The 21,795-nt window shown below is 48.8% G+C and overlaps 1 long non-coding RNA gene across 1 annotated transcript; it reads right to left on the bottom strand.

The window, feature by feature from the left end:
* Window positions 1-6,885: 6,885 nt before the first annotated feature.
* LOC144738971 (uncharacterized) lies at window positions 6,886-15,511 on the bottom strand. The gene is made up of 3 exons (XR_013589332.1): window positions 13,830-15,511; window positions 11,685-11,754; window positions 6,886-9,337 (listed from the first exon to the last, which is right to left on the bottom strand). It is a non-coding gene; the product is annotated as an uncharacterized LOC144738971 (long non-coding RNA).
* Between the last annotated feature and the right edge of the window lie 6,284 nt (window positions 15,512-21,795).

Here is a 21,795-nt window from a genome sequence, read left to right as displayed (position 1 = left end):
CTTCTGCGCTGTCCTCTTCCAGAAGAGGTAGAGACGCGTCTGCGCTGTCTTCTTCCAGAAGAGGTAGAGACGCGTCTGCGCTGTCCTCTTCCAGAAGAGGTAGAGACGCGTCTGCAATGTCATCTTCCAGAAGAGGTAGAGACGCTTCAGCGCTCAGCATCTTTTTCTTCTCTTCTTCTAGATTTGAAGTTTTGGTGACTGCAAGGGTCCCATACTCTTTGGTTTTTTCGGTAAAGTCACGTAGGTGAAAAAGGAAAATCAATGAAATCACGACGTTTCGGAGGCAACACAAGCTCCCGTCTGCAGGTGGAACCGTCGCAGCAAAATCGCTGTGTCAAGTGAAGAGGGCTCTAAGAGACACGAGATTATATACTGGTTAAGGGGAGGAGCCAGGATGGACCGTGGGGGGGGGGGGGGCTAAGTTAAGCCGCCTTTAATGATGCTGCAGGGGATGAGGGGGACGGAGAGAGCGCCTTGTGCAGGTGTAATAGAGTTCACGACTCTTGGACGCCGGAGTTGGAGGCACACGGGTTTTATTCACACAGCACGGTTCTGGCATACAACACTAGAGGGGGTGTCGGCCCCCTCACCCGGCTAGCTGGGGATACACGCGCTAGCTACTTCCTAGCCTGCCTCCTAGTCCTCCTCTAACGGGCTAGGGGAGGCTATCTGGCCCGACACTGGTAAGTCGGGCCCGGTACCCTGAGTCCCAGACCAGCGCTGACAAGAGCACCGGCTCTGGATCTCGGGACCACGCCGCTGGCTCGGTCCTGTTCGGCCCTGATAAGGACGGCGAACCAGGGGAGTCCAGGGCTCTAGCTAAGACGTCTTCAGTCTTCACTGGTTAGCTTAAGAATCCCGAGCCCTCCGATACATCCCCTTTTATACCCAACCCCCCGCTGAGGGGTGGGGCCCCCCCGGGGTGCCTGGCGCGGACGTCGTAGAGAGCACCTCCCCGTGCACTCACGTAGCCCCGCCCACTGTGTTTGTTTGCCATAAGCTGCCATGCATAACGGGCTCTCTCTCTAACACCCCTACACAGGCGATGGTAAGTGGTGGAAAATAGGTGAGGCAGTATTTAAGCTGACAAAATGGTTGCCTCGCAGTATACTGCAGTAAACTATAAGGCTGCTAAAGTTTAACTTAGGTTTAACGTGGTTAAAAAAGGGGCTAATCAAGCTGGGAATAGAAAACAACTGGAAGAAATGGAAATGGCTGTATAATTATAAGGCAGCTAGAGTTTGGCTTGGTTGATGACATCTGTTCAATGATTGCTCAATTTAAAACCATCCTCTCGGTTGAAGTTGTGTCTATGTTTGTATATCTGGATGGCTTCATGGACAAATCTTTGGCTTGTGTTGTCTTCGAAACATCGTGATTAAATTTAATTGTTTTCATTTTTAATTAACTTTATTACATTTTTTACCTACGTGACTTTACCGAAAAAAACGAAAGAATATCTTCGTATTTCTTTCGGTTTACATGTTTTTGGGGTTTTTTTCGTTTTTTGAGTGTTTTTTGGTAAAAAAATTTTTTTATTGGTTTTGGGGTATTTTCTTCTGTTTTTAGTTTTTTCTGTTTTTGGGTTTTTTGTTCGGTTTTTGGTGGTTGTTGAATTTTTTTCATTTTTTTATTTTTATTTTTTTGGTTTTTTATGTTTTTGTGTTTTTAGGGTATTTATTTCCCTTCTACGTGACTTTACCGAAAGAACCAATAATTTGAATCCCTGCAGTCACGAAAGCTTTACATCGAAATTTTTGGGTATTTGTTTAGATTTTTTGTTTTACTGGGGGTTTTGCCATTTTTGGGTTTTTTTTAGGGTTTTTTAATGTTTTTAGGATTTTTTTCGGTTTTCAGTGTTTCTTGGGTATTTTGTCAGTTTGTAATGTTTTAAAGGCCCGAACATTACAACTCTGTGTGCGGTTTTTTGGTTAGATTAATTTGGCAAGGGAAACTAGTTGGCTTTCCCTCTGCTACACTCGCTTGAAACTTTGTCCTGCCACACCCAGTGTGTCATAGTGCTAGTCTGCCATCACTAACCAGAGGAGATGAATGGTGAACATTTAATAGAGAAATGGAACATTTATGCTGGTCTTTGGAAACAGTTTTAAACAATCCAGGATGGTTTGCTTGTATAGAAACATTCCAACTGTGATTGTATTTGTTTGGAATGTCCCAGCGGCAGTCGAGGTTTTTGGCAATGATCTGCAGGGATGGTGCGTTTCCGTTCCTAGCCGCGACGGCATATCCTTGTTACTGCGCCGTCCGTTAGCGTTGGTTCACGTTCGGAGCAGTGAGGAAGCCCGCTTATCTTGCTTATGTTGTTGAGTTGCGTCGGCAATAAACCCAAAGGGCAACCTTACCCGGTAAATACAGTAAACCATATAGTAAACCACTGTAGTCTTCGTTCCTGCAATGAAGGAATAACAATGCTACACCAACTCTCTCCCGAAGCCCTCTTCTGGCTAACAGACCTCGACATTTTCATGTATCTCCTGAACATATTGCCAGAATTGGAGTAAATTGTAATATGGTGCCACCAGGTGGCGATACAGCTCAGACGAGTCTTAAGGCGGCAAAGCTTAGTTTTAGATTCATGTTCATCATCATTATCAACCAAAATTAAATCCAATGCTGGATGGAGGCCTCTCCAAGCTGTCATCATCACATTTTCTTGCAATGCTACAATCCACGGAGCACCTGCATACATGTACGAGCTGATTTCAGAGCTCTCTATCTTTGATCTTTAACGGTGCATTTGAAACAAAATTGATACTCCTACTGATGCTCCTGCTGTTGTGGAGTGACTCATGCAGCCAGCTATCGCTACAGGTTTGGTGGTACATGTTTTTGTCGTAATAGGTTTTTACCCTTTCAACTGGTACAAAAACTGACACCTTTATACATGGCATCATGTTTGCAATAACCACAACACAAGCAGTCAAAATGCAAACAAAATGAAACAACTCTGATAATGATATGCACTGTCCTTGAAGTTGATTGGTCCACACCCGAGACAGCTTTTCTTAGAGCCTAGTCTCCATTGGTGTTGGACCAGATGACGCCTTTTGGCGTGATCTGGTCATTATCAGAGTTGTTTCTTTTTGTTTGCATTTTGACTTCTTGTGCTGTGGTTATTGCAAACATGCCTTGTATAAAGGTGTCAGTTTTTGTACCAGTTGAAAGGGTAAAAACATATTACTATATTTTGCCACTGGTAAATCAGAATCAGAAACGGTTTTAATCGCCATGAAAGTTTGCACATACACGGAATTTTCTATGGCCGGAAGGTGCATACATTCAACATGTAGGAATCTTAAAAACTTAAATAAGTGATATACAGTCTAACTATATTGATGTTACAAAGTATAACTAATACTAACGGGCTAAAGTATGTAAAATTATGAATAAGTAGACCATGTAAAATGTGAATTACCCGCAATATACAATCTTAGAATACAAAAATACAGTAGAGGGTCTGTGATGGCTTTGATGTGTGCCAGGACCAGGCGCTCAAAATATGTCATTACCACGGAGGTAAGGGCGATGGGTCTGTAATCATTTAATCCTGTTGGCCTTGGCTTTTTGGGCACTGGAATGATGATGGAGGACTTGAGACAGGCTGGTACATGGCATGTCTCCATGGAGGTGGTAAAGATGTTGGTGAACACCGGAGACAGCTGGTCCACGCAGTGCCTGAGGGTGGCTGGAGAGACAGAGCCCGGCCCAGCTGCTTTGCGTGGGTTCTGCCTCTTGAAAAGTCTTTTAACTTCTCCCTCCTGAATGGAGATAGTTGTCTCTGTAGTGTGGGGTGGGATAGGGGCCTCTTGGGTTGGAAGGGGTAGTTCAGGACAGTCCAATTGTCTTTGAAATCTGCAGTAGAACTCGTTCAGGTCGTTGGCCAGGCGGGAGTCATTAGTGGTGTGGGGGGCTCTGGGCTTGTAGTTGGTGATCTGCCTGAGCCCTCCCCAGACAGAAGCAGAGTCGTTAGCAGAGAACTGGTGTTTTAGTTTCTCTGAGTACAATCGTTTAGCCTCTCTCACCGCCTTGCTAAACCGGTTCTTCAACTCCTTGAATCTGTCTCTATCCCCACTCCTAAACGCTTCCTCCTTCTCCAACCTCAACCTTCTGAGCTTTGCTGAGAACCAGGTCTTGTTGTTGTTGAAGTTCACCCTGGTGCGTGTTGGAATACAGCAGTCCTCACAGAAGCTGATGTACGACGTCACAGCCTCTGTGAGTTCATCCAGACTATTGGTAGCAGTCGTGAACATATCCCAGTCAGTACAGTCCAAGCACGCCCGCAATTCCTCTATAGCCTCACTGGCCCACTTTTTAGATGTCCTCACAGCAGGTTTACAGAGCTTTAGTTTCTGCCTGTATGCAGGAATTAGGTGGACCATGACATGGTCAGAGTGTCCCAGAGCTGCTCTGGGGACGGCGTGGTAGGCTCTACTGACTGTAGTGTAACAGTGATCCAGTGTTTCCATCTCTGGTAGGGCATTTAATGAATTGTCTGTATTTGGGGAGTTCATGGCTGAGATCGCCTTTGTTGAAGTCGCCAAGTACGATAACCAGCGAATCTGGATTTGCTCGCTCCACACTCAGAATCTGGTCGGCGAGCATGCGTTGGGCCTCTTTAACCTGAGGACCCGGCGGAAAATATACTCCGACCATAATGAGCGACGCGAACTCGCGAGGCGAGTAGAAAGGTTTACAGTTTATAAAAAATGATTCAAGGAATAGAGAACAATGTTGCAGAATCACTGGGACATCTACACACCAGCCACTATTAATGTAAAAACATATACCACCGCCTTTCGTCTTGTCGGAGAGTGCTATGTCCCGATCCGATCTTACGAGTTGGAAGCCTGCCAGTTGTAACGCAGTGTCTGGGATCAAATCATACAGCCATGTCTCTGTGAAGCATAAAATAGAAGATAAAATAAAGTCTGTTTTTCACCATCAGTAGCTGAAGTTCGTCCATTTTGTTACATAGTGAACGTACGTTGGAGAGGAAAAAGCTCGGAAGCACTGTTCAGATCCCGCGTCTGCGTAGCCGTACTAGAGCCCCCGGCCGTTTACCCCTTCGGCGGCGTTTTGCTGCTTGAGTAAAGCCTTGCGCGGTTTTGACTAGAATGCCCACTAATTCTGCCGCTGGAAGCAGAAAAGTGGGAAATAAGTCCACAGGAGTTGTTTCCCTGATGTTTAGAAGTTCGTCTCTTGTCAGAGAACTCCGAAAATCTTGGCAGAACACTGAATTAACAGACAAAACAAGACACACAGGGCGCACCGACTGGCTGAGGCTACTATCATCAGCGCCATCTTCTCACCGACACGAGTGTGCTGAACAGCAGGCCTCTCCCAACAAAGGTGTGATGAACAGCAGGCCCCTCTCGCCAGCACAGGTGTGACTGAACAGCAAGCCTCTTTCACTGGCACAGGTAATCAAGCAAAACAAGACAAAACAGGGCACACCGACCGGCAGAGGCTGCCATCATCGGCGCCATCTCATGTTTGTCGTTTATTGTGAACTTTCGGTCACAGTTCCTATGATCACTGTTACATTGCTTATGGCTTTATTTTGGTGAGTTAGAATGATGGCTTTAATCTAAGTTGTCTTGTGGTTTTTGTTGTTGTTTGACTTGCATCCCACTGGGATTTTTGAACAGCGTTGGTGTACGGTGCTTTTTTCTGGAAGACTTTGCAGTTTTTCCCTGGATTTTTCTATTTGCGCATAGTCACTTTGAGATGTTTTATTGTTCATGTTTTTGTTTTTTATTTGTTGCGGTTGCACCCGATTCAAGAGCCGAATGGCTCACAGGGCTATACCAATTAAATTTAATGAAACTGTTAAGGCTATACGGGGGATATGTGTGTGTCTTAGGTACTCACTAACAGTACTTGCCCCAACATTTTGTCCAGGCTATACGGGGGGTATTTGTCTTAGGTGCTCGCTAACAGCACTTGCGCTGACATTCTGTCCAGTCTATACGAGGATCTTTGTCTTTGTGCGTTGGGAGCAAGTTTTAGTGGCGTGTAGCCGTGGGAGTTGAACACTCGCCAGCTGCTACTGACAGTCGTTGACTGCGGTTGGACAGACGCTGATAGACAGACACACAGACAAGACAGGTGGACAGACACAGACAAGAGGAACACAGAGACGACATAGACAGGCAGAGAGATGTTGAATCGAACACACTGAACTCGCTCCATTGAAAGAGATTCCTCGATCTTTGCCCATCCCCGGAAGTCGTTCTAGTTTCTATTTATTTCATTGTGTGTGGTGTGTAGTGTAAGCCATGTGGGATATCGATGTACACGGACATGAACAACATCAGCAGACAAGACGTCTTTCATACTCTTTGGTTCTTTCAGTAAAGTCACGTAGGTAGAAAAAAGTAAAATAATAAATAAATGACAAAGTTTCGATCGCAACACGAGCGGTCGTCCTCAGGCGAAAACATCCAGACATTGTCGCGGCAGAAGTCACGTGAGCTACAGCTGAGCATTGTTGTCATGCGGTGGGCTCACGCGAAATTGATTTCTGTAAGACGAATGTACTTTGAAAACCCACTGGCGATGCTCTTTTATATAAGCACACAACTTCATCTGTGATGAACGCTGCACTTTCCGTCGTTTTCATGCAGGGGGCGCTATAACCCTACGCGCCCGCTGCATGAACGACGGAGGCACAGGGACAGATGTTCGATCACGTTGGAATCGATCTGCAGACGGCGGTCTTCTCGCACGGCCAGCTCTGTGTCGCCTCATCTCAATCCCAAGCAGGTGAAAGTCCGCATCAAACCGAATCCCCGGCAAGGCCATCTACTTAACGACGAGAGAAAATTCACACGAAATGTCGTTTTCAATTAAGTCTTCCAGATGTAAAATGATATAAGCTTTTATTGAAGAAACACAATTTAAAACATAATACAATTCAAAGTTGTTTCATTTTAAAACTTCAAAACGGAGCATCGGGTGCTTGCGTGGATGCGTCGTTCGCGTGCAATTTTTTGTGACTTTCCTGGCCCAAGGCCGTAAATGGTTGTGAGGGGCACCGCAGGCGGTCAGGCTTGCTTCAACCCATGGTTGTGAACATCGACGTTAATCGACAAGGACCATTTCTCGTCCTAATTCGACAAAATCTACGTCAACACGTAATACAAAATTATAATTCGTGTTGTTGAGAATGTATCTCCTCTACGTGTAACTTTTAAGTGGTTTGCCTTGTAACTGATGAATGATCCGAGTGTGCTCCCTATTTCAAAGACAATGAGTTGCTCCAGAGGGAGATGCTTCCTGAAAACACAAAAGTACCCTTTGACCTATATCACAAGAACAATGAGTCTCACCTGAGTGATCTGTACAGGTTACTTCCAAAACACACAGTGTCCTAACATGACTTATTCAATGTTTGACCCTTATAGACAAAATGGTACATGTACGCACACAATCAGACAAGTATTCATTCAAAATTAGTGACAGGCATATTAACAAAATTGAATTACTGCACTGAAATATACTGCATTAGGTTACATTGCATTAACAAGAAGCTAATTTAAAAAAATACGCACCGTCTGCTTAACAGTGTATGTACAACATACTAATGCACCATTCAAAACGAGTCGGCCATTGCATGCTGGTGTCTGGGTAAAAATTGATAAAAATTCTAAACATTACCTACAAACTCCACAACTGAGATGCCACATCAACCATTGCCCCCTACTGACAGGCTCTTGTCCACATGCAGGCCGGTGCAGGGCCACCACCTTGTGCCACACAGGGGCAGCTGCTACTTGGGGATGCTCTTCGAGTGTTTGAGACGAGAAACGATACAAAACTACGAATTGCCGAGGCAATTAAGCAAGCACAATATAAATGCAATTGATAACATTGAATGCTTGGGAGCTTATTGGCATTCGCTCCTGGTTAGAGGTCTACCCATCACACAGGTCCACAAAGACTGGCCGCTCTTACCCTGCAGGTTGAACCTAGGAACTGAGTGTTCAACTTCACATTCTTGTCATTAGAGGCCTGTGACAAAGGTGCATCTATTGGAGCGGCATCGTCTAAGGCAGTGGTTCTTAACCTTGTTGGAGGTACTGAACCCCACCAGTTTCATATGCGCATTCACAGAACCCTTCTTAATTGGAAAAATAAAATATTTTTTCAAATTCAAAACATAGGTACATGTTTTACTGGTGCACAATCATGAGTCAGGTGTGTGTCTTAACCTCCGCCGAACCCCTGAGACTGACTCACCGAACCCCTGGGGTTCGATCGAACCCAGGTAAAGAACCACTGGTCAAAGGCTTACGCATCTCCCGGGTCTCCATTTGACTTTGTATTGTCTCGGAGGAAGTCCACCCACACCTCCACTTCCACAAACTGCTGGGAGTCGCCTCGCTCTGCCTCACAGTCAGAATTCTCCTCCTGCTTCACGTTGCCTCCATCGATACGAAGGTCCCATTTCGGAGTTGAATCTTTATCTTCACATTTTACCTTCACTTCTTTGCTCTTCACCATCACTTCTTCACGTTTCACCTTCACCTCTTCATATTTCACCTCGATACCTTTAAAAGTGTCCAAGCTGGGATTTTCTTCCGGTTCTTGTTTGATGAGGGATGGGCTCATTGCAGCACTTTGACTTTCACAAGCTGATTTCACACTCCACTCCTTGTGGATCTTCTGATGCTTGTGTGTTCTCTGGTGTCTTTGAAGATGTGCTGACTGAGCAAACGCCTTCCCGCACGGAATGCACTTGAAGGGTTTCTCTCCCGTGTGTGTTCTCTGGTGTGCTATAAGAGACGAGGAATGTGCAAACGCTTTCCCACACACACTGCACTTGAAGGGTTTCTCTCCCATGTGTGCTCTCTGGTGTGTTACAAGAGCAGATGACTGTGCAAACGCCTTCCCACACACAATGCACTTGAAGGGTTTTTCTCCCGTGTGTGTTCTCTGGTGTGTTACAAGAGCAGATGACTGTGCAAACGCCTTCCCACACACAATGCACTTGAAGGGTTTTTCTCCAGTGTGTATTCTCTGGTGTGTTACAATAGTAGATGATAGTGCAAACGCCTTCCCACACACACTGCACTTGAAGGGTTTCTCTCCCGTGTGTGTTCTCTGGTGTATTACAAGATTAGATGACTGTGCAAACGCCTTCCCACACACACTGCACTTGAAGGGTTTCTCTCCTGTGTGAGTTCTCTGGTGCCGTGTCAAATGTGCAGGACAATCCGTGCTGTATGCACACCGGTCACATTGTTGCCTTTTTGCACCGAGCCGCGCCGAGTGGCTTTGCTCCATCAGACCACTTCTGCAGAGGCAGCGACAGCTGCAGACAGAAACAAAGAATATCCACACCATCTACACATCAGTATCGAGGCACAGAGGAATGCATATATACACAGTCACACGTGACTTACACGTCTATACTTATTCATATATTTATGATATAGTAAAAAAAAGTGTCCCAAATTCATCACACGGGCTGTTATTTCACACAATGAGAGGCCAAATGGTTATAAACGTGCCTGGAAGCCCTTGTATCTTCAAAATGAACGTTAACCCAAAACTCAGAGCACACAATTTCAGCTGTCTGGCTTCTAAATAAATGTTTATGAAAGCTAAATTCAGCTGACATAGCAAAGGGTGTTGAAAATAACACTATTTGTGTTATGCACAAATGCATAAATTAATGTTCAATCACAACTTAGAGGTGTGATGCCAGGCACAGATGTCCTTGATTGCTGGGATGAGCAGTTCCGACTTCAGCTGCTGCACGTGTGTGCTGTGATCACTTCCTGACTCCATTCTTGCAAAGAGTTCCAGAGGAAAACTAAAATAAACTACTGTTTTGATATAACCTCTGTGCTCAATAGAGTTAATATACTTTACTGCAAATACAAACTTTGCACTGTCACACACTCAGAGGTGGAGCCAGGATTTTCAGGTAGGGGGGGGAAACCCCTCCAGCAATGAAAAATTACAGGAGTTGTTATTAAGTAAGGAGTTGTTAGTGAGAAAGGAGTTGTTAGTAAGAAAGGACTTGTCCCTTGCTTTTCATTCGACGCGTGCGATCGTCATCGCGCTCGCTGAACGTGTTGATGCCTTCAGGAAAGAAAAATAGACTTTTGTATTTTGGGGGGGGGGGGGGGGGGGAATGACCATGACGTATGTGGCATCAACCCGCATCACACCTGAGCTAAGCGCTCTGCAATGCTTACCCCCCTACCACATGGCTCTTCGCGCACCGTACTTCTACAGCTGTTCACAGCGTGCCGGGAGATTTTAGGTGGCACTTCGCTCCTGGCCGATTAAGTCATTGGCTTCTCGGAGTTTCAATACAAATCTGTGTAAATAATGGGTACAACTGCCATCTTAAATATAAAGCAGAACTTACACCTGTTTGTTTGTGTGAAGCAGCAAAAACTCTCCAACGCTGAGCTCTGGCGTCATGAAATTTTCACAGTTTATGCTGTCTGAAATGTCTAAGCGAACGCCGCGTCATTCCCTTCCCGAGTGGCAAAAATCGACCTGACGTAGCAGTGGGTTCAGGTTGAATTTCCTTGAGTGAAAACATCCGATTTAGGTAAATTGAAGTGTTTCGGCTTCTTTCTTGCAAGCATCAATTTTTTCAGGGTTTTTCATTGAATTATGAGGGAATATTAAATTAATCCAAGACAAGAATCCAAGTCCCGGGCGAAGCCGGGTAGTGAAGCTAGTTACTAATAAACCCCAATGATCCTATCGAAATTAGGGATTTCTATCGGATCGTTGGGGGGGCACGTGCCACCCCACCCCCACTGGCTCCCCCACTGTCACACACTGGCATGGTTCACAGGTGGTGGTGTGTCCAGACCCACGCCTGGCCACCTTCACCTGCTCAGTATTAATGCTTCCTCACTCCACCAAGTAATTCATTGAGGATCAACCAACACAGCCGAGGCTGCGTGTCTCTCTGTGGTGAGATGTTAACGACCTGTTCTGGCATACAGGAAGTCGTGGGTTCGATCCCGACCCTGACGCCTGCTGTATATTTGTAGTTTACGTGTCTCTCTCTCTCCCCGTTGTCGCGTGGATTTCCTTCCCGATCCCCGGGTTTCCCCTCCACATGTAGAGAGTGAACACCGCCACGCGTCTAGAGTGAACACCGCCACGCGTCTAGAGTGAACACCGCCACATGTCTAGAGTGAACACCGCCACGCGTCTAGAGTGAACACCGCCACGCGTCTAGAGTGAACACCAGCACGAGTCCAAAGCGAACATGGCCACACGTCCAGAGTGAACACCGCCACACGTTCAGAGTGAACACCGCCATGTGTCTAGAGTGAACACTGCCACGCGTCTAGAGCGAACACCGCCACGTCTAGAGTGAACACCGTCACTTGTCTAGAGTGAACACCGCCACGTGTCTAGAGTGAACACCGTCACGTGTCTAGAGTGAACACCGTCACTTGTCTAGAGTGAACACCGCCACGCGTCTAGAGTGAACACCGCCACGTATCTAGAGTGAACACCACCACGCGTCTAGAGTGAACACCACCACATGTCTAGAGTGAACACCGTCACGTGTCTAGAGTGAACACCGCCACGTGTCCAGAGTGAACACCGCCACGTGTCTAGAGTGAACACCGCCACGTGTCTAGAGTGAACACCACCACGCTGTTGACGTGCCTCACCTTGTTATTGTGGTTGTGGGCAGGTCGCTTCTGAAAACAAGAGCGGTATAGCAGCTCAAGCAGGCGTGGCCTGGTAAAAAATGAAAAAAAAACTGTGTGAATATTTAAAACAAAACAAGTTACAAAGTAGCAAGCCAGGTGAAGGGAAATTAAAACTTAAGCAAGATACTCTTTGGTTCTTTCGGTAAAGTCACGTAGAATAAATAAATACATTATATAATAGCATACGACGTTTCAACTGCAACACAAGCAATCATCATCAGGTACAAATGAAAGAGAAAAAAAACCTATTAAACTTAGAGTCAGCTAACATAACAGTCAACACCCTACCTGGTTGATAACGTTCTTCCAAAGATTGCTCAATTTGAGAGAGAGACACGGAGACACATAGACAGACACATAAGCAGAGAGAGAGACACACAGACACACAGAGAGAGACACACATAGACACACAGAGAGAGATGACAGAGAGACACACAGAGAGAGACACACATATAGACACACAGAGAGAGATGACACAGAGAGAGACACACATAGGCACACAGAGAAACAACGCCTCTGTGTTGAGGCCTTAAATAGAGAGGGGGGGGGGGGTAGAGAAACTAGCACGTCAATGCAAGGCCGTAGCCATGGAGTCAACATTGGGGGGGACCAAATCTTCCACGGGTCTGGGGTCCCCCCCCCCCAGAAAAATATCTAAATTTGAAAACTATTTTCCTGCCATTTCCTCCCTAAAATATTTTTAAAAGTTCACTAACACATGGGATGGACTTTGTTTTATTTGATACAATAATGTCTAATAGTGTATTGTAATACATTGCTCTGTTTTTTTCTTTTTAACCTTTCTTGTTTCATAGTATGTAATGGCAGAGATTAGGGATTCATAAAGTACAACGCAATCCTATAAACAGGAATCTATGCATTGTTATATAAAGACAAGTCCAGATTTCGTGGCCAAGGTTTAGCAAATTGTTGTCTTTATTAACAGAGCATCGCAATTTTTATTTACAAATATTTTTACAGAAACATATTGGGGGGCATATTTGATTATTATACTTATTATAACACATTATAACATTATAATTATGACATATTATACTTATTACAACATTATAATACATATATATTATTATAATTATTATAACATATTATACTTATTATAACATTATAATTATTATATATTTTAACATAATATTATACTTATTATAACATGTTATAATGACGGCCTTGTGTCAATGAGAGACTTGGAGGTTTGGTGACTGCACAGAGAGAGAGAGACACTTCATGTAATGCAACACAGAGAGTCGGTCAACACACCAACTCACGTACTCTTAGGTTTTTTCGGTAAAGTCACCACGTAGGTAAAAAATGAAATTAAAATTAATAAAAGTAAAAATAGAAATAAAATAATAAAATTATAATAAATCACGCCTCACTTGATGCAGCAAATTATAGTCTACATTATAGACTGCCAGTACACTCACCCAGCTTAATAACCAGGCTACAGTCTACATTATAGACTGCCAGTACACTCACCCAGCTTAATAACCAGGCTACAGTCTACATTATAAACTTGTGTTGCCTCCGAAACGTCGTGATTTTTATTTTATTTCTATTTTTACTTTTATGAATTTGTATTCATTTCTTACCTACATGGTGACTTCACCTAGAACTAACGCTTCGCCTGGCTGATCGCGTTCTTCCACAGGTTGCTCAACTATCTTCTTGGTTCTTTCGGGAAAGTCACTTAGAATGGAAATAATAAAAATAAAAGGGAATATTATTTTATTATTTCCATTCTACGTGATATAAAACATAATTAAATTGTATAGTTTTATTGTTTTATTTCTATTCTACGTGACTTCACCGAAAGAACCAAGAAGATGAATCACTGCAGTCACGAAAGCTTTAAATCGAAATTGCTCAACTAAGCGAGAGAATTGAAGCGAACGCGACCAGGCGAGGGCAGGAGGCAAGGCCCCGCGTTGTAAAGTTCCAACTTGGACATCGCTTCCATGCTCGCTGCTACTCAATTGACATCCCTACGAGAGAGAAAGCGAGGCTCTACCTCGGTAAACAACAACAACCACAATAACAACAACCACCACAACAACAACAACCACAACCGCGATGAGAATTTCTCACCTCAGATTTCAGTTCCCGCGCGGAGCGTCAACTTTCCGTTACCTCGTGACGTCACGCGGCAGCAGCAGGTGGCATGACGTCACTTGTGGGGTACAAGACACTCCCTTCCCACAATGAGCGGCTCTGTAACTTACATAAATTATGTTAATGAGCCTGGCCCAATCGTGGAGGGAATGGGCCGTGGGTGCCGAACCGGTCACAACGAACTCGTGACGTCTTTCACGAATAAATTATGTTAATGAGCCGCCAGTCAGTGGGTGTGGCTTTGCCCAAATAAGGATAGTGCTTGAACAGATAACGGAAGTGACCCAGGCAGAGGTGACGTCACGCTCCCTTGAGACCGGTTGGGGTGAAATCTTTGGTGACATGACGTCACTAGCAAGGTACACCTCCCCCTGGCGTTTCACGCCGATGAGGTCATGCTGAGTGGTGACGTCACGTAGCGGGATTAGAGTTTAAGTTGATGAAGATTAATTTTCCATTGCTCCCTCCCTTGAACAGAGACCCCTTGGGTGTGTGAGCTCGGCTCAACAATGTGGACATTATTGTGTGTACACACACATGGACAGTGTGTACACACGTGTACATTGTGTGTGTGTACACTGTGTGTGTACACTGTACACACTGTCTGTAAACTGTGTGTGTGTACACTGCGTGTGTACATTGTGTGTACACACTGTGTGTGTGTGTACACTGTGTACATTGTGTGTGTACATTGTGTGTGTGTACACTGTGTGTGTGTACACTGTGTGATGGCTGGGTGTATGGAATTTATGTGGTTGAGGAATTGGTCTAGAGCAGGCCGGCCATGTGGCCAGATGACAAAAGTGGCATCTACGTACCTCTTCCACAAGGTCGGGCGTAGAGTGGCAGTCTGGATGGCGTCAGTCTCAAATTTCTCCATGAAGACGTTGGCTACAACCGGAGATAGGGGGGAGCCCATTGGGGTGCCCTCAGTTTTCTTGTAGAAAGTTCCATTCCAGGTGAAGTTTGTATTGGTTAAGCAGTGTCTCACCAGGGGGGGTACCCCAGCATTCAGGCTTTGATGAACCAAGTCTTCAATGATTGCGATGGTGTCAGGTACAGGAACTTTGGTGAATAAGGAAACCACATCAAAACTGACAAGCAGGTCGTCTGGGGACAGGGAAACGTCGTGAGAATTGCATTTTATTATGTTTAATTTTTATTATTTTATTATTTCCCTTCTACGTGACTTTACCGAAAGAACCAAGAAGATTTACTGTTTGTTTTCTATCTGATGACGATTGCTTGTGTTGCAATCGAAACGTCCTATTCTATTATTTAATTTATTTCCTTTCTACGTTACTTTACCGAAAGAACCAAAAAGCAAAATGAAAATTCGCTGAAATAACTTGACCAACATGGTTGCTTCTTCTTGGTTCTTTCGGTAAAGTCACGTAGAAGGGAAGTAATAAAATAATACAAATAAAACATAATAAAATAATTCTCACGACGTTTATTATGTTTTATTTATATTATTTTATTACTTCCCTTCTACGCGACGACTTTACCGAAAGAAGAAAGAAGATGAATCCCTGCTGCAGTCACGAAAGCTTTAAATCGAAATTTAACATGGTTGCTGCAGCGCCACCGTGTGGACACATAGTGCAACTGCAGCGCCTCAGCGCGCTAATTGTAGCAGTGGAACTGTTCGGTGTCTTCACGGCTTCATTGCAGCCAACCCGCAGCAGCGTGGGGGGGCTGGCCACGTGGGTGGGGGAGGGGCGGGGCTGGTCACGTGGGCTGGGGGAGGGGCGGGGCTGGTCACGTGGGCTGGGCGAGGGGCGGGGCTGGTCACGTGGGGGGGAGGGGCTGGTCACGTGGGGGGGGGTGGGGGGGGGCTTGTCACGTGGGTGGGTGGGGGGAGGGGCTGGTCACGTGGGTGGGGGGGGGGCTGGTCACGTGGGCTGGGGGAGGGGCTGGTCACGTGGGCTGGGGGAGGGAGAGGGGCGGGGCTGGTCACGTGGGCTGGGGGAGGGGCGGGGCTGGTCACGTGGGCTGGGGGAGGGGGAGGGGCGGGGCTGGTCACGTGGGCTGAGGGAGGGGGCGGGGCTGGTCACGTGGGCTGGGGGAGGGGGAGAGGCGGGGCTGGGCACGTGGGCTGGGGGAGGGGGAGGGGCGGGGCTGGTCACGTGGGCTGGGGGAGGGGGGCGGGGCTGGTCACGTGGGCTGGGGGAGGGGCGGGGCTGGTCACGTGGGCTGGGGGAGGGGCGGGGCTGGTCACGTGGGCTGTGGGAGGGGGAGGGGCGGGGCTGGTCACGTGGGCTGGGGGAGGGGGGAGGGGAGGGGCGGGGCTGGTCACGTGGGCTGGGGGAGGGGGGCGGGGCTGGTCACGTGGGCTGGGGGAGGGGCGGGGCTGGTCACGTGGGCTGGGGGAGGGGCGGGGCTGGTCACGTGGGCTGTGGGAGGGGGAGGGGCGGGGCTGGTCACGTGGGCTGGGGGAGGGGCGGGGCTGGTCACGTGGGCTGGGAGAGGGGGAGGGGCGGGGCTGGTCACGTGGGCTGAGGGAGGGGCGGGGCTGGTCACGTGGGCTGGGGGAGGGGCGGGGCTGGTCACGTGGGCTGGGGGAGGGGGAGGGGTTGTTTAGGGCGCCCACGCGCGTGGTGACGTCATCGCGCTCGGGTTCGTGGGCGCCCCCGTGCGTGCTGACGTCATCGTGCTCGGGTTGGCGGGCGCCCCCGTGCGTGCTGACGTCATCGCGCTCGGTTTGGTGGGCGCCCCCGTGCGTGGTGACGTCATCGCGCTCGGTTTGGTGGGCGAACCGTGCGTGGTGACGTCATCGCGCTCGGGTTGGTGGGCGCAGCCGTGCGTGGTGACGTCATCGCGCTCGGTTTGGTGGGCGCCCCCGTGCGTGCTGACGTCATCGCGCTCAGGTAGATAGGCGCCCCCGTGCGTGGTGACGTCATCGCGCGGGGGGGGAGGGGCTGGTTACGTGGGCGGGGGGGGGGCTGGTAACGTGGGCGGGGGGGGGGCTGGTCACGTGGGCGGGGGGGGGGCTGGTCACTTGGGCGGGGTAGGGGAGGGAATGGTAACGTGGGCAGATGGGGAGGAGCTGGTCACGTGGGCGGGGGGGGCTGGTCACGTGGGCGGGGGGGGGGCTGGTTGGGGCGCCCCGTGCGTGATGACGTCATCGCGCTCGGGTTGGTGGGCGCCCCCGTGTGGTGACGTCATCGCGCTCGGGTTGGCGGGCGCCCCCGTGCGTGGTGACGTCATCGCGCTCGGGTTGGCGGGCGCCCGTGTGTGGTGACGTCATCGCGCTAGTGGTGGTGGGCGGTCCCCCACTTACGAACACCACCCCCCCCCGCAAACCCCCACTTACGAACACTCTCCCCCCTCATACCCCCACTTACGAACACCACCCCCCCGCATACCCCCACTTACGAAAACCACCCCCCCCGCATACCCCCACTTACGAACACCACCCCCCCGCATACCCCCACTTACGAACACCACCCCCCCCGCATTCCCCCACTTACGAACACCACCCCCGGCATACCCCCACTTACGAACACCACCCCCCGCATTCCCCCACTTACGAACACCACCCCCCGCATTCCCCCACTTACGAACACCACCCCCCCGCATTCCCCCACTTACGAACACCACCACCCCGCATACCCCCACTTACGAACACCACCCCCCCGCATACCCCCACTTACGAACACCACCCCCCCCCCCCCGCATACCCCCACTTACGAACACCACCCCCCCGCATTCCCCCACTTACGAACACCCCCCCCCCCCCGCATACCCCCACTTACGAACACCACCCCCCCGCATTCCCCCACTTACGAACACCACCCCCCCGCATACCCCCACTTACGAACACAACCCCCCCCGCATACCCCCACTTACGAACACCACCCCCCCGCATACCCCCACTTACGAACACCACCCCCCCCCGCATACCCCCACGTACGAACACCACCCCCCCGCATACCCCCACTTACGAACACCACCCCCCCCCCCGCATTCCCCCACTTACGAACACCACCCCCCCCGCATACCCCCACTTACGAACACCACCCCCCCCCCCGCATACCCCCACTTACGAACACCACCCCCCCCCGCATACCCCCACTTACGAACACCACCCCCCCCCCCCCCGCATACCCCACTTACGAATAATAACAGGGGAGTCATTTGTGAGTGCGAAGGGACTGGTGGCCACGGGAGGTAATCATCACCAGCGGTGCCAGGCTAGGTGTCTGTACCCCCCCACTCACCCCCCGGTGCCAGGCTAGGTGTCTGTACCTCCCCCCCCCACTCACCCCCCTCTCTCTCTGTGTCTCTCTCTCTGCTTGTTAAATCATCACCACCACGATGCCAGGCTAGGTGCCTGTACCTCCCCCCACTCACCCCCCCCCCGGTGCCAGGCTAGGTGTCTGTACCCACCCCCACTCACCCCCCTCTCTCTGTGTCTCTCTCTGCTTGTTAAATCACCACCACGGTGCCAGGCTAGGTGTCTGTACCCCCCCCCCCACTCACCCCCGGTGCCAGGCTATACGGGCGATCTTTGTGTGTTGGGAGCAAGTTTGAGTGGCATGTAACCGTGGGAGTTGAACGGGCGCCTGCTGCTACTGACAATCGTTGACAACGGTTGGATAGACGCTGATAGACACACACACAGACAAGACCAGGTGGACAGACACAGACAAGAGGAACAGAGACTGAGAAAGATACACAGAGACTAAAAAACACAGGCAGAGAGACACACAGAGGCGAACAGAGACACAGACGGACAGAGATGTTGAATCGAACTCGCTGAACTCGCTTCATTGAAAGAGATTCCTCGATCTTTGCCCATCCCCAGAAGTCGTTCTCGTTTCTATTTATTTCATTGTGTGTGGTGTGTAGTGTAAGCCATGTGGGATATCGATGTACACGGACATGAACAACATCAGCAGACAAGACGTCTTTCATACTCTGGTTCTTTCGGTAAAGTCACGTAGGTAAAATAAATAAATGACGAAGTTTCGATCGCAACACGAGCGGTCGTCCTCAGGCGAAAACATCCAGACATTGTCGCGGCAGAAGTCACGTGAGCTACAGCTGAGCATTGTTGTCATGCGGTGGGCTCACGCGAAATTGATTTCTGCAACACGAAGGTACTTTGAAAACCCACTGGCGATGCTCTTTTATATAAGCGCACAACTTTATCTATCTGTATTCTTAGTTCTTTCTTAAAATTCTTAATTTTGATTTCATTTTTTACCTACGTGACTTTACAGAAAGAACTAAGAATATGAATCCTTGCAGTCACGAAAGCTTCAAACCTAGAATTAATCTGTGATGAATGCTGCACTTTCCGTCGTTTTCATGCAGGGGGCGCTATAACCCTACGCGCCTCCTGCATGAGCGAAGGAGGCGCAGGGACAGACGTTCGACCACGTTGGAATCGATCTGCAGACGGCGGTCTTCTGGCACGGCCAGCTCTGTGTCGCCTCATCTCAATCCCGCGATCCCAACCAGGTGAAAGTCCGCATCGAACCGAATGCCCGGCAAGGCCACCTACTTAACGACGAGAGAAAATTCACACGAAATGTCGTTTTCAATTAAGTCTTCCCGATGTAAAATGATATAAGCTTTTAATGAAGAAATACAATCATAAAATTCAAAACATAATACAATTCAAAGTTGTTTCATTTTAAAACTTCAAAACGGAGAATCGGGAGTTTGCGTGGATGCGTCGTTCGTGTGCAATTTTCTTTGTGCCTTTCCTGGCCCAAGGCCGTAAATGGTTGAGGGGCACCGCAGGCGGTGAGGCTTGCTTCAACCCCATGGTTGTCAACATCCAGACGTTAATCAGCAAGGACCATTTCTTGTCCTAGTTCGCAAACATATAAGACATCAAGCAAAATTCTCATGAGTGTTGTTGTGGAGAATGCATCTACTAGATGTGCTCTGCCTTGTAACCAAATACAAATCTGTACCAAAAATGTATTTCAAATGTGCTCTTAAAATTACCTCCTTGCTATGAAGCAGATCAGCAGACACGACATCTTTCATTTATCGATCTCTCCACGAAACAAAGGAATGTTTTACACAAACTATAACTAGCACAGACTTCTGGGAGCGCGTCATTGATTCAGTGCAAGCCACCTGTGGACCCTTATTGGTGCACAGCGTCTCAACAGCAGCTGGGCTTGCTTCAACCGATAGCTTCAAAGATCCAGACGTTAATCAGTAAGGCGCATTTCTAGTCCTAGTTAGACGAAATGTGTCAACACGTAATACAAAATTATAATTCAAGTTGTTGAGAATGTATCTCCTCTACGTGTAACTTTTAAGTGGTTTGCCCTGTAACTGATGAATGATCCGAGTGTGCTCCCTATTTCAAAGACAATGAGTTGCTCCAGAGGGAGATGCTTCCTGAAAACACAAAAAAACCCTTTGACCTGTATCACCAGAACAATGAGTCTCACCTGAGTTATCTGTACAGGTTACTTGCAAAACACACACTGTGTCCTAACATGACTTATTCAATGTTTGACCCTTATAGACAAAATGGTACATGTGAAGTATTGGAAAATGACGGCAGGAAACTCCTTGACGGGAACACACTTCTTTTATTAAATCTTGACTTGTAACAATACAACGCGTGGCCTCTCTTCTTCACAATGCGCTTCTCTTGACTCTGGATTCTGTGCTGCCGGCTCTCTGTGCCTCGTGTAGACTCCGCGCCTCGGCTACACTCCTCTCTCGCCTCGTGTAGACTCTGCGCCTCTGCTACACTCTCCACTCGCCTCGTGTAGACTTTGCATCTCTCTCTCTGGCTACACCGTATGCATACTCGGCTCGTGTAGACCTTCCTCTCTCTCTGGCTACACCGTATGCATACTCGGCTCGTGTAGACCGTTCTCTCTCGCTGGCTACACACTATACATTACTCAGCTCGTGTAGACCGTTCTCTCTCGCTGGCTACACACTATACATTACTCAGCTCGTGTAGACCGTTCTCTCTCGCTGGCTACACACTATACATTACTCAGCTCGTGTAGACCGTTCTCTCTCGCTGGCTACACACTATACATTACTCAGCTCGTGTAGACCGTTCTCTCTCGCTGGCTACACACTTATACCTTACTCTCCTCTACTCTCCATTACTCTCCTCTCCGGGCTCTATCTCTGCACCTTCGTCTTCATTCTTAGATGGTTCCACTTCCCCCCTGCTCCTCTGTGCATCACCTTATATACCCCTTCTTCCCGGGAGACGGAGCGGATGCGGACCTCAACGTCGGCACCGCTCCTCAGTTACCCAATCCCCACGCGCTATCCCTACGATCCGGTTCCGCTCAGCGCGTGTTTCCACTCCCCGACCAATCACACCGCGCTGCTACCCGATCACTCCCTCTGGGCGCGTCACCGGCACACAGCCAATCAGCAGCACTACCCCCACCCGCGCACTGACGCCTGCTCCTCCCCGTCAGCGCGCGTCACCACACACACACCCGTACATACGCGCTGGCACACGACATATACACCCAGCGCGTATCACCACTACATCACCCCCTCCCACATAGCTCGCAGCCGGCCCGGCTGCTAACAACAACCAACCGCGACGATAAAACGACAACCAACAAAAAAAAACCCCGTAACCCCCCGAGTGTGCCCCGTAACATAACACAACAACAACAAGAATAACTATGTACAGATTGACAATGAACCCGAAAAGTCAACAATAACACGATACGAGCAAATTCGAAACGAACGCGCCCCACGTCCCTGCGACTACACGCAGTGACGAGGCGCTCCAACTGCCCCGACTCCTCACGAGGCAGGTCATGCAAAGTAGCACGACCTGGCGCGAGTCCGTCTGGCTGGTCCATCGTATGGGGCGGGACACTGACGACCGTCCGGCGGTTCCGGCTGCTCCAGACGGCGCGGAACGGGCCTGAAAGGGCCGGCCCCGCCGCGGAGATCCGGCCGCCGGTGATCGGCAGCT

The sequence above is a fragment of the Lampetra planeri genome, unplaced genomic scaffold (genome assembly GCF_965212315.1).
Source record: "Lampetra planeri unplaced genomic scaffold, kcLamPlan1.2.h2 scaffold_125, whole genome shotgun sequence".
Taxonomy (NCBI): Eukaryota; Metazoa; Chordata; class Hyperoartia; order Petromyzontiformes; family Petromyzontidae; genus Lampetra; species Lampetra planeri.
The sequence above is the reverse complement of the archived record's forward strand: the minus strand, read 5'-3'. Positions and strand labels throughout refer to the sequence as shown.